Source organism: Zea mays, chromosome 9 (genome assembly GCF_902167145.1).
Source record: "Zea mays cultivar B73 chromosome 9, Zm-B73-REFERENCE-NAM-5.0, whole genome shotgun sequence".
Taxonomy (NCBI): Eukaryota; Viridiplantae; Streptophyta; class Magnoliopsida; order Poales; family Poaceae; genus Zea; species Zea mays.
In genome coordinates, this window is record NC_050104.1 from 37,776,807 (window position 1) to 37,791,140 (window position 14,334).

Below are 14,334 nucleotides of genomic sequence, written 5' to 3' on the forward strand. Positions count from 1 at the left end.
ATCAAATCTGGATGAAGAAAGAAGACGAGCCAAAAACCAGTTTCATCACCCCCAGTGGTACATATTGTTACCTTCGGATGCTTGAGGGGCTCAAGAATGCTGGAGGTAGCTTCAGCAGAATGACAGCAAAGGTCCTTCATTCTCAGATAGGCAGAAACGTGCTAACATATGTTGATGATATCATAGTAAAAAGCACAAAGTAAAAAAATCACATTGCTGATCTGCAGGAGACATTCGCTAATTTTAGACAAGCTGGTCTGAAGCTGAATCCGGAAAAATGTGTCTTCGGGGTAAAGAAGGGGAAATTCCTTGGTTGTTTGGTTTCAACAAAAGGGATCGAAGCTAATCCAAATAAAATCAAAGCTATCCTTCGGATGGAGCCGCCAAGCACAAAGAAAGGGGCTCAACGGCTGACAGGAAGACTGGCATCTTTGAATCGATTTATATCCAGATCGGCAGAGAGAAATTTACCATTCTTTGAAGTGCTGAAGTCAGCCGAAGTTTTTCAATGGGGATCAGCTCAGCAAAAAGCCTTCGAAGAACTGAAACAGTATTTGATAGATTTAACAACTCTAACTCCACCAACGCCAGGGGCTCCTCTGCTGCTTTATGTGGCAGCTTCACATTCTGCAGTAAGTGATGCGCTTGTTCAGGAGAAGCTTGAAGGGCAATTTAAAAAGCAGGCTCCAGTATACTTTGTTTCCGAAGTCCTCAGTTTATCAAAGAAAAACTATACAGAATTGGAGAAGGTGTTGTATGCTGTTTTAATGACCTCAAGGAAGCTTCGACATTATTTTTAAGCATACCATATAATTGTTCCTTCATCATAGCCTTTGAAGGATATCATGCGAAACAGAGAAGCTACCGGAAGGATTGGAAAGTGGGCTGCGGAACTCAATGAGTTCTGCATTGATTATGTACATAGATCTTCGATTCAGTCCCAGGCGCTAGCAGATTTCATCGCTGACTGGACGCCAGGGGCTCAGGAAGAAGAAGCAAGTAAAGACGCCGAAGCTTGGACTGTATTCTACGATGGTTCCTGGGGAACCTTCGGGGCAGGTGCAGCTGCCGTTTTAATCGCACCTTCCAAAGTCAGAACATGCTACGCAGTGAAACTTGATTTTAGTTGTACAAATAATATTGCTGAATACGAAGCTTTGCTTTTGGGCCTTCGAAAGTTGAAGGCAATGGGGATAAGAAGGGCGGTTCTCAAAACTGATTCCCAAGTTATTTCTGGCCATGCCGACAAAAGTTGCAAAGCAAGAGATCCGAAGCTTGAGAAATATTTGGATACAGTTCGAAGACTTGAAGCTTCCTTCGAAGGGTTTTCTGTCAAGAATATTCCACGAGGAGAAAATGAGCACGCTGATCTACTAGCCAAGTCAGCGGCACAGGGGCTGCCCTTACCTTCGGAAGTATTCTTTGAAACAATAAAAGCACCTTCGGTTGACCTTCTTGAAAGAGCAGTACTCAATATATCTCCCGTCTATAGCGAGGATTGGAGAACTGAGATCATGTCTTTTCTTCAGGGCAATTTCCTTTCAGATGACGAAGCTTATCATAAGAGAATAGCGGCAAGAGCCCGTCCATATGTAATAATAGAAGGGGAGTTATATAAGCATGGAGTCTGTTCCCCATTACTCAAATGTTTATCCAGAGTTGAAGGTATAGAGCTAATGAAAGAAATACATGCAGGCCTGTGTGGATCTCACATTGGATCTAGGCCTTTGTTGGGTAAAGTTTTTCGTCAAGGATTTTATTGGCCGAAGGCAGCTTTGGATGCAGCAGAATTAGTCCAAAAGTGTGAAGGTTGTCAAAAATGTGCAAGAGACCAAAAACAACCTTCGTCTCTAACACAATTAATACAGCCCACTTGGCCATTGCAAAGGTGGGGCCTTGATTTGCTAGGCCCACTTCCACCAGCACAAGGGAATTTAAGATATGTTGTGGTGGCAGTAGAATATTTTTCTAAGTGGATTGAGGCGAAGCCTTTAGCCACAATAACTTCGGTTACTGTTCAAAAGTTTTTCTGACAAAATATTGTGTGTCGCTTCGGGGTGCCAAAGGCTATCACTGTGGACAACGGAACACAATTTGATGCCGAAGCTTTCAGAGAGTTTTGTGAACAAATTGGCACGAAGATCCATTTTGCATCGGTTCGGCATCCGGAGTCAAATGGACTTGTTGAAAGAGCTAATGGCATTATAATGACAGGAATAATGAAGTTAATCTTCAATCAGCCCAGGGGAAAGTGGCCGGACGAATTAATCAAAGTGGTGTGGAACCACAACACAACAATGTCAAGGTCAACAGGTTTTACACCATTCAAATTGTTGTTTGGTGATGAAGCAATAACCCCAGAAGAAGCTAAAACAGGATCAATAAGAACAGTGGCTTCGGTAGAAGACAAAGCTGATTATTCTGTGGCAAAAGATGCTATAGAAGGGATCAGGCTTCAGGCTGTGGAGAATATCAATAAATATCAAGCCGAAACAATAAAATGGCGTGATAGAAAGGTTCGGTTAAAAAATATTAAGCCAGGACATGTGGTGCTTCGGAGAGTGGCTAACCCCGACACAGTAGGCAAGCTTCAGCTGAAGTGGGAAGGACCTTTTCTGGTAGTATCTTCGTCAAGACCCGGTTCCTTCAGGTTGAAGGATATGGACGGCAACGATATTCCTAGATCTTGGAATGCGGATGAGCTTCGGCGGTATTATGTGTAACCTGATGTAATCTTTTTTATTCTTTCCTATGGCACCCTTTTCCTTTCCAAAGGGGGAGAAAGGTTTTTAATGGGGCCATAGCATGTAATTTCCCTTTTTCTTATACCAGCTCTACAAGAGCAATATCCCCCGAAGATGTAAATGTAAAAACTTGGCATGCACCATCGAGTGCAAAGAGAAAAAGGAAAAACAGGGAGAAGCTCGAAAGACGTCCCTAAGGGGATGCAGAGCACGACGAAGCTATAAAAAGCCGTTCCTAAGGGAACACAGCGTAAGTTTTCTGCTCAAAAGTCATTCCTAAGGGAATGCAGAGCTTACAGCGAAAAGTCAACGCTGATTCCGCCGAAATAAAAGACGAAGCGCGAAAAGTCCACGCGAATACCGCCAAAATAAAAGGCGAAGAAGCTCCTAAGGGAGGCTTACAGCGAAAAGTCAGCGCTAATACACCGAAAAATAAGCGGTGAAGCCGAAAAATAAACGGCAAAGATTTGTTATTCCTAAGGGAATAAGAGTTGTGGTTATGGTTTCGTATATGTCTTCGAACATTCATTTGCACGATACATTACATCATACATTTGCATTCATAAACATTCACTTAGACATACATAGGATCATCATCATCATAACATACAAACTTGCTTCGGCTTTGAAAGAGAAGGCTTCGGAAAAAAGGGAAAAAGAGGCAATTTTATGCTTCGCTGTGTACGCAAAGAAGGGAAGGTGTTTTTCGCCTTCGGCTCAAAAGTATTAATTTCGTCCACACCAAAGCATTTCATACATTGACGGAAAAGTAAGATTATATTACAAAGTGAAATTTAATTACATCATACTTTATACAAGTTTTTTGAGCTATTTTTACACACTATTCGAGCTTCGACAACATCCATGGAGCTTCGTCCTTTTACTCCGCAGCTTCAACTTCGGCTTGGTCAACCTGTATGTAAGTATTATAAGCCAAATTCAAAATTCAAAGGAAAAGGTAAGCATAAGGTATGATTTTGTTACCAGCTTAAGATGGCTTCGAGCTTCGTCACCAGCTTTGCTCTGACCACCCTTTGTCCATACTAATTTTATGAATCTATTCGCAATACTTGCAGCCAAGCTGGGAATGTTATCTAAGTCTGCTGGTGACAGGCTGTAGTTGGGTCTATTAACAATCTTTCCGTGTTCACAGCCAGACATCAAAAAGGCAACAGCTGTGCCCCGAGAAGCTGCCAGGGCACAGAAGTCGCCATGCCCAGCTATAACTTCGTCAAGATCATTAATTTCAACTTCAATATGCTCGAAGGCACCAGGCAGGTCTTCAGCCGAAGGAGTGAACTTTTCGCTACTGGCTCCAACAAAATGGAATACCTGCTTCACTGTTGAATGCATCGATTGCTGAACTCCAGGCATTTATTCTGAAGATTTGTCAAGGATTCTTTCAGCTCCGAACTTTTTTGAACTTCGGCTTCAAGCTTTGTGTCAAGTTTCAGCTTTTCTTGTTCGAAATTTTCTGATTGGGAAAGAAGCTTCGAATTTAATTCTGTTATTTTGGCTTCAGCATCCGCTAATAAGCCTTCGGCTGTTTGAAGCTCGAAGTCTTTCTTTTCGATGTCAGCTGATTGCTCTTTTATCTTGTTTTCTAGGTTCTCAATTATAACTTCGTGCCTTTTATCCTCTAAGTCCTGCTGCATTTTTTAAGGCCTTGCTCAAAAGCATACTCTGTGGACAGATAACCTTCGTTATAAAATATTTATGTTATTGAAAATAGTAAAGGTTAGGCACAAGATATTTACCTTAAAATTGGAATAGAACAAACTGCCGACAATGTGTTGTCGTCGGTAGCGGCTCATGTCTGCTTCGAGCTTCGGGAAGCCGATACTCTTTGATAGAGTACCGATGACCTTCTCGCCAGTCTGATCTCGTATGCAGACTAATCTTTCGTCATCAATACCACCGAAGAGAAGCGCCCCCGGCCGGTACCCGCAAGATATAGCATATTCTTTTAGTTCCTCTTTTTCAGCTTCTGTCAGCTCTTGGCCAACTAAGTTTTGAAAGTCAAAAGTTTCATCTTCCGAGGTATCTTCGGTCATTTCTTCTTTCTCGGGTTTTGCGGCCGTGGTCTCTTTGGTGGCTGCGCCAGCTTCTTCCGTGGTCATGTTTAACAGCATTTTGTCTATATCAGCGGCTATGCTTTCTAATTTAATATCTTCAATTTAGCATCTTCGGCTCTGGCTTCTGCTGCGGCAATTTTTGAAGGTACAACTTCAATAGCCGGTACCTTCGGTGCTGAAGCCCTTGGTGGTGTTGCTTCAATAACTTCTGTCACAGTAACAATCCTTTGCCTCTTTGGCCTAGGTGCCTTCGATTTTATGGACTCCTTTTCCTTATGAAAAAGCTTCGTCAGATGTAGTCCCAATTGACTTAGTTTGACAGGCAAAGTTTCAGTCATTACCTTTAAAATTTCCTCTATTTCAGTAGCAGAGGATGTTGCAGAAGTCTTTTCTTTTTCATCATTTGATTTTTGCTTCGGAGTTGAAGCCTTTCTTTTCTGTGAAACAACTGTTTTCGCCTCAGACTCTTGTTTTTTCTTCTTTGATTGATCTTCGTCGTCCTTATTCAGAGCACTAGCCACTCTTTTTCTTTTTTGTCCTTCGGCACCCTTGTCCAGTCGCTCGTAGTTAGGATATTCAAAGCCTATAGCATCCATCACTCGGTTTAGCCTTCGTTTCGGACGGGTGCCGAAGGCCGCTGTCATCAATTGATCTTCTTTTTTAGAATAATTTCCAAGTATTTCGTTGCACATTACTTCGATTGTATCCAGCCATTCTTGGCAGGGTACTTTGAAATGTCTCTTGAATTTGTAGTGGTAGGGCAGCCGGACAAGTTCTCCCTCCTTTTTTCCTTCGAGCTTCGGTATGGCCCACTCTTTCATAGTTGGAAATACTTTGAAAGCCAAAAATTCCTGCACTAAGTCCCTAGTGCCAATGTGCTCTGCGATAATCCTGAATTCAGCCAGTGTAGTTTGGGTTGGACCCTTTGGTGTCATATTACATTGGGGTCTGGTCTCTCCGAAGATCAGCTCTAGCGGGCTCTGGACCAACTTCTCCTTATCATCGTCAACTTTGACGTAGAACCATTCCGATTTCCAGCCTGCCGGCCACTTGCTTCGGTAGCTGATCACGGTAAATTTTGTAGTCTTCCGGTAAGCAAAATTGTAGCAGCCAAAATTTTCATGTAACCCATCTTTTCTGGCCTTGGTTTGGTAATGCAGCTCATGCACTCAGCAGAAACCTTCGGCAAACGGTTCCACCCCTTGGCTTCGGAGAGCCCAAATGTAAACGCTAAGCCTAACGATAGCGTTAGGAGTTAGCTGATGAAAGTAGATCCCAAATTTCTTCAGCACATCAGCAATCATCTTATTCAAAGGGAATCTCAAACCAGCTTTGAAGAAACTCTTAAAAACTACTATTTCATCTTTTCCTGGTTTCGGTGTAGTTTCCTCTACACCAAAGCGAATCAACTCTTTCTTTTCTTCATTGAAATAGCCCAATTTTAACATCTTAGGAAGGTCACCTTCGGAGACTGTGGATTTTCCAAAATCTAGGTGGCTGGGTTTGCTTGGCACCGCACTGCTATAATCATCCTCAGAATCGGTCTCCTCAACTTCAACTTGCTCTGCTCCAGCGGCAGGGACGTCCTCCGATGTCACCAGCCCAGACCGCTTCATGGCTTCGGAGATTGGAACGGTCTCAATAGCTTCGGTCTCATCTCCCTCACGGTCAACCCTAGCAGTGGAGCGAACTCTGGCCATTTGATTATGTCTTTCTTGAAATTTTTCGATTGTTGACTTTTCTGATTTTCCCGAAGCTCTTCCTTTTGTGACGAAGCAGAATCAAAAGTGGGGTTTCGTCTGAGCACGATGATTAAGCTTCGGCTATGACTAAAATTTTGGCAGCAAAACAGTGCAATAGCAATGAATGTTGTGGTAACTTCACATCTACCCATCTATTTATATAGTGCCGCAGGTGAGAAGGTGAATCGTCAAGGTCTCCCGCACCGAACAAACAGTCACCCACACTCGCTCAGCGGTGGGCCACAGGGATCGAGAGGGTGAATCGCCAGGGCGCGCGTAACTGCTGCAAGATGGAGCCATCTCGAGCGTGGATTATTTTAATCGTTTCTCGCCAACGAGCTCAGGGAAGGTGTTTTTCGGATCTTCGGCATCCCGAAGCCTAGAAGTTTTTTTCACGGATCAAGCTCGTTACGAAAAACGATCTAGCACCGCGAAGGGGCTACTGTTGGGGGTATGCTTCGTAGCCGAAGATCCTAAAGAAAGAGAACACCTTCGGCAGACACTCTCAGGAGCAAGCGTCGAAGCTATTACTTAGAGAGCTTCAGCACAATGATAGATCCTAAGACGAAGGGTCGAACCGACTTAACGATGGATTGACTTAAAGACACATGATGTCTGTGTCATTATTGTAGTCAATTGCAAAGGACTTAAATGTAATTTTATGCAGGTTGCACCCTGTGCCTATAAATAGGTGAACAGTACCCTGACACAGTTCACGCAATCATGTAACCATTGGCATATTACGCTCGAATTATTGCTTTCCGCCAAGGCGAAGGTATAAATGTGCCCAAATATCATGTTTTAGTACTTATATATTCATATAATAAAATATGTGAATATATTTTATACTTTATATTCATTTCTCATTGTTTGTTGTCTTACAAATATGATCACGAAGGTGAAATCTCCGTGATATTTTACTCATGACCTTCGTTCGAAGCTCATTAAATCCTTGGGGAGATAATGCTTCAGCGGACGAAGGGCATTTATACTTAACATTTTTTTGTTGCCTTGTTCTTAATTCATAGCAGTTGAGAACAAGTCCCCAACAGTATTCATGCTCGAGTTAGACAAGTTTGTGGTGGTCTTCATTGATGACATTCTAATCTATTCTAAGAATGAGGAGGAGCATGCAGAACACCTATGGATCGTGTTAACGTGCTTGAGGGAACATCAGTTGTATGCCAAATTTTGCAAATGTGCGTTCTGGTTGGAGGAAATCCAATTTCTTGGACATGTGTTGTCTGCAAAAGGGATTGTGGTTGATCCTAGCAAAATCAAGGATATTCTGGAATGGAACTCACCTACTACAGTGCATCAAGTTTGGAGTTTCCTTGGATTGGCTGGTTATTACCGTAGATTTATTCTGGACTTCTCCAAAATTGTTAAACCCATTACTGGGTTATTGAAGAATGATATTAAGTTTGATTGGTCCTCTAAATGCAACGAGGCCTTTGAGCAGCTGAAAGTGTTGTTGATCACTGCACCGGTTTTGGCCCAAACGGATATTGAAAAGCCTTTTGATGTGTATTGTGACGCGTCAGGCAGTGGACTTGGATGTGTCCTGATGCAAAAAGGACGAGTAAAAGCCTATGCTTCAAGGCAGCTGCGCCGGCATGAAGAACATTATCCAACCCATGATCTAGAATTGGCTGCAGTAGTTCATGCCCTTAAGATTTGGCATCATTATCTGCTAGGGAATATATGCCATTTGTATGCGGATCACAAAAGTTTGAAGTATATTTTCACCTAGTCAGAACTAAACATGAGACAAAGAAGGTGGCTTGAGCTAATCAAAGATTATCACTTGAAAATTCATTATCACCTAGGAAAAGCTAATGTGGTGGCAGATGCTTTAAGTCGCAAGACTTCTTGTTATTTTCTTACAGTAAGGACACCTGACACCACTTTATGTCAAGAAATGGAAAAGTTGAATCTGGGGATAGTGCAACAAGGAACTTTGACTCAATTGAAGCTTGAGTCTGTTCTTCTACAAAGAATTATTGATGCTCAAAGAACAGATAAGGGTATGAAATATATTCATGAGAAAATGGAGGTCGGCAAAGCAAATTGTTTCAGGAAAGATAATCAAGGAGTAATATGGTTTAAAGATCGCATAGTAGTGCCAAAGGATGCTAAAGTCTGCCAACAAATCTTGGACGAAGCTCATTTTAGTCGATATTCCATTCATCCTGGAAGCACAAAGATGTATCAAGACTTGAAGCAACATTATTAGTGGACTAAAATGAAGATTGAAATCGCACGCTATGTGGCAAAGTGTGACACTTGCAGATGGGTCAAAGCGATACATATGAAGGCCGCTGGACCATTATAATCTCTACCAATCCCAACCTAGAAATGGGAAGATATTAGTATGGATTTCATTGTGGGATTTTTTGGGACAGCTAAAGGATTTGACTCTATTTGGGTCATAATTGATCGGCTTACAAAGACTGCCCATTTTCTTCCCGTCAAGGTGAAATATCCAGTGGTTGCATACACAGAACTTTATATTGCTCGTATTCTCAGTTTACATGGAGTTCCAAAGATGATAGTGTTGGACCGGGGACCGCAATTTGTATCCAAGTTTTGGGAAGAATTGCATAAATCCTTGGGTACTAAATTACTCCACAGTTCGGCCTATCATCCTCAACAAGTGGGACAAAATGAGATGGTAAATCAGATACTTGAAGATATGCTACGGGCACATGTCCTGGAATTTCGACATAAATGGGATGATTGTCTGCCATCGGCAGAATTTTCCTATAATAATATTTACCAAGAAAGCATTAAGATGGCACTGTTTGAAGCATTGTACGGACGACGATGCCGAACACCCTTAAATTGGTCAGAACCCGGAGAACGGTGGTTTTTCAGGCCTAACTTGGTTAAAGAAATGGAGGAAAAAGTTCAACGGATAAGACATAACTTGAAAGAAGCTCAAGCTCGGCAGAAAAACTATGCGGATAAGCGACACCGACCTTTGGTCTTTCAAGCCGAGGATCATGTATACCTGAAAGTATCACCGATGAAGGGTGTTAACCGGTTTGGGGTAAAAGGAAAATTGGCACCCCAATATATTGGCCTGTTTCCCATTCTTGAACGATGCGGACCAGTGACGTAACGACTTCAATTACTAGAATCATTATCTGCGGTGCATACTGTGTTCCGTATATCTCAGTTAAAGAAATGCCTTCGGATTCCTGATCGAACCATGGATGTGGTGGATGTTACTTTAGAACCAGACTTGACTTATTCAGAACAACCCATTCGAGTTCTGGATCAAAAGGACAGAATCACACAAAAATGGACTCTCAAATTCTATAAGGTACAATGGAACGAACACACTGAAGACGAAGCTACCTAGGAAACTCAAGATTTCTTAGGGAAAATTTTTCCTAGGTTTTTAGCTTCATGTAACCTGTAAGATTTGTATACCTTATTGTAAAGTCGGAACTGTCACAGAACCTTCCAAGGTATTAGGCCCACCTATAGATGTCCTTGTCCTAAGGACCTCGGACAACCATGTAGATGCGCATAATCACTCGACAAGTTCGGTCATCTGTATCATCATCATATCACCCAAGAGCGCTTCACCCATCATGCATACATTACACACATAATCGGAGTAAGAATAAGCGGAAGGATTACAATAACATAATTTACATTCATATAAAATATATAGAGAGTATTTATTACAACACCGGGTGTTTGAGTGTATAACTTATTATTACATATCAGGGAGGTAAAACATCCTCCCACCAACAAGTTTATTGATTTTCCTTCTGCTTCGGCACCACCTTCGAGCAGAAACAACAAAACTCGGCTATTTCGTCACCTACAACAACATGGGTTCGAAAACCCTGAGTACGGAGTGTACTTTTGCAAGTCTTACCCGACAAAGTAAAAAGACTTCTCAAGGATATGCTGGCTTATGGGATTCAAGGTAAAGCTGATCAATAATCTAAGACTCTGTTTGCAGAAAAGCTTACTAACAGTGGATCCTTAAAAATCCAATTTTATTATCAGGTTAAGTCATTACTTGTATCTAGAGTTCTTTCTCTCCTAGTTCAGGCACTTAGCGTACACTAGCCATCTTTTATCACCCCTTCAGTTCACTGGATTGCTACATGTAAGTCATTGACCAAGCCTTCATGTCCGAGAAGTAACGGCGATCCGAATCGATTAATACCCAACTGGGGATCTCCAACCACACGACATATGTAGCACTTAACCCTTGCATATGTCAACTCGCCACCGGGTATATCAAGACCAGAACGGGTTCACGCCAACTAAGAACACAGATACACCACCGTTCAGCCTCTTACCACAGAGGGTACACGCTACTCTCGCCATCTCTCCACTCCCGTTGTGTGGTGGCCTTTCTGGTATTGGTCCGACCGAGGCAAAGTTTACCCATGACGAGGCATGTGGCCAGTTAAAAGGTCCTCGATCATCAAGCCTACATCAACACAGTCCTTAATCGACTCAGATGGAGACACTACACCGAGACTTCTTCTCGTGCAAGTCACCCGTCTGGTCTCGTCTTTATCATTTACAACCCAAAATTTGGTACCTGACAAAGGTACATCTTTTCAGATGTTGAACCAATCATGGCCATGATGGATTCACCATCAAGTCTTTTCTTTGAAAACTTCCCATCGCATATGAAGCATCATCTTTGTTTAAAACAAAACATTTTGTTTTCTAAGGCAAGACTGAGCATCAGAAAACTTTTAAGTAAAACAGGTTTCAAGGAATGGTAATCAGTTCCAAGGAAGGAAATGCAGCAATTGTTTAGCATACAACTCCTATCACCTAATGCATCATCTCAAGTGATAAAGAGTTTAAACAACAAGGAAATGGGTAAATGCACTGGGGCTTGCCTTGTGTTGTAGGAGGCTCTGGGTCTATCCCGTGATGTCAAACTAGAAGTTGTTCTCGATAGGTGGAATTTCAGCTTGCGGGGCAACTTCTTCTTCGACTACCACTTCTTCTTTGTTTTCTATACATAACAATACATATACATGAATGCTTATGTGATGCTATGAATATGCAGTTATAATATAAACATACTAAGTTGTATCTTGAATACAACCTTCCTTCATGGTACACACTAGTCACTAGGGTTTTTTGGGTTAGTACTCTATTAGGGTTAGGCAATCATACCCTAGGAAGGTAGTGTTTTAGGTTTGGGAGCAAACAATGTCCAAAACATGTCAAACTCTACCCAAAGGCTTTAATCATCAAACTAGGCTTACCCAAAAAGTTTTATTATTTTTGGAGCTACCAAATTAATTTTAAAATTCTAAAAGGCCAGGTTTAGGCATCTTAAAATGCCAAATAATTCCAGGCTTGGACTAAAAATCTTGGAACTATTTTTATGAATTACTAGGTGAATTTAGGAGTCTAGCAAAATTGGTCCTATAACTTTACCCCTTTTCTAGAATTTCCTATAAATTTCTAAGTTTGGCAAAAAAAGGAAAAAGGAAAAGAATGAATAGTACTGGGCTGAAACTAGCACGATCCGGCCCACGATCAGGCGAAAAGCGCCCTCGCGCACCCGCGCTGGCCAAATTACATAGAGGACCCCAACTATTCGAAAAACCATTAAAGAATCATATTCCCTATTCAACTGTGTCTCTGACATGTGCACCGAGGCCCCTCCCTTTTCTTTTCTTCGCAAGATCAGGTCCCCGACCATGGACGGCGGCGTGTACGCTCCGGCGAACTTGTACCGGCCGCAATACCCAACAACCCGTGCTCTAATATGGTATACGCCTAATTCTAACCTTGATGATCCACTGGGAATCACTAATTTAACCAGAACGCAACTCTAGAGCTCAGTCCACGCACACCCGCGGAGCTTGAGACAATCCCGACGCATTCTTAGGGATCTAGCGTTGTCACACCCGGGTTTTAGGGGACCAAAGCCCGGGCGCGAACATAATCACCAGGTGTGCTGGGACCAAGTCTCACACATATGATGAATCATGGCACAGGATCGAATGTCACATCTTTACTACATAACAGGAGTTCTATACAAAATAAATAAATAATTACATTATAAGGAGACAACGGTCCAGCAACCCCAAAGTTGAATGGGAGACGACGACCTAGACCTCTCACGAACACATCACGACATCCTCCAAGCGCCTCATCCTGCGGTACCTGTTCTTGACCTGTGGGGGGGTGTGAGACAGCAAGAGTGAGCTCACATACGTTCATCGCTCAACAAGTTGTGGGGAATAATGTGCATGAACTCGCCAAAGGTGGGAGCTCACGTGAAGTGTAAGGCTTACCAAAGAGAATGGTTAGAGCTGAGCATTGCTTTTAAAGTTGGTCAAAATTTTATTAGCAATTACTAAGTATAAATAAATACCAACCCAATTAAGTAGTAGAACAAAAGTAACAACCTCACCTGCGATGCAATGCATATGACAAATTGAGTTTAAGTTCCATAATTTAATCATGTGAGGGTCCGAGCTGCTCATGACCGTGAGCACGGCTAGTATACCAGTTTTACACTCTGCAGAGGTGGCACATCTTTACCCACAAGTCATGTTACCCATCTGCCAAGGGATCGCGACTTCCCATACACCTCTACCGAGGAGGCGAGGCAGGGTAACACTACGAGGCCTTTACAAAGTTCCACTAGCTTCAGAAAACCCGCTATAGTTTATAGGAAGCTCCAATGCAGGAATTCCCTTGCAGGACCGCCATCGCAGCAAAAATCCTCCCGAGGGCCTCCCTACACTGACCACTCCCCTACTGCCCTTGCCCCTTTCGGGTAAGGTAGTCCTCCACTAGCTTTCCTAATTAATCAGCCAAGGGCGTCCCATTATACCCTTGTGGTAGCACTGTTTTCCCGGGTGGTCGCTCCATGTTCCAATTAACATAATGATCTTATCATGAACGATAAATAACAACGGATAACAAAAGTATAATCATGAGTAATGTATCTTCATACCCAAAACCACATAAAGCACTAGCAAGTACTACCCAAAAAGTTCAGTGGTAACAAGGTATAAAGATAATCAAACTAGGGTAACCTATTGGGTCCCATCAAAATTAACCTATGCAGATCATTATGATTAATTAGAACATGGCTGGGTAAAAAGAGGTGATCAAGGGCACAACTTGCCTGGGACTTGAGATTCCAGGTACCAACTTGCTCTTCAGATGACACGTGTCCTCACTGCTAAACGTAGTAATATAAACAAACAGTGTATAGGCAAAGTTAACATTACACCAAACATATATGCAAAACACATATTAATAATCTACATATTGAAATAAGATCATAGGAACAGGAATCATTAATTTTGGAGTTATATATTTCAAGTTATGAATTTCTGTAGCTTTTATGTATTTAATACAAGATTAAGTATTAGATAAATTTAAATGAGCCTTACATGCCAAAACAGAGGCACTAAGTGATAGATAATAAAATTACAAAAATTTAGAAAGTGGAATGGATCAATTTGGACTAAAAATGGATTTTCTATGGATTAAACAAGTTCTAGGATTATTTTTACACATAAAAATCTATTTTCTAAATTATTTTATAAGTTTTCTCACTGTCTGGACTAGGCCCCAATTCCCAGAAAGCGCAGGGACTAACGTGAAAGAATTCCCAAGACTCATCGCCATGCCCTGTGGACGGCGGGTTCATAACACAAAACCCCAGGGACTCTTTAGTAAAATCACACGGCCGAAGCGGTATGGTGTGATATGGGCCGTTGGATCCGAGATCGAGCGCCCCGATTAGAT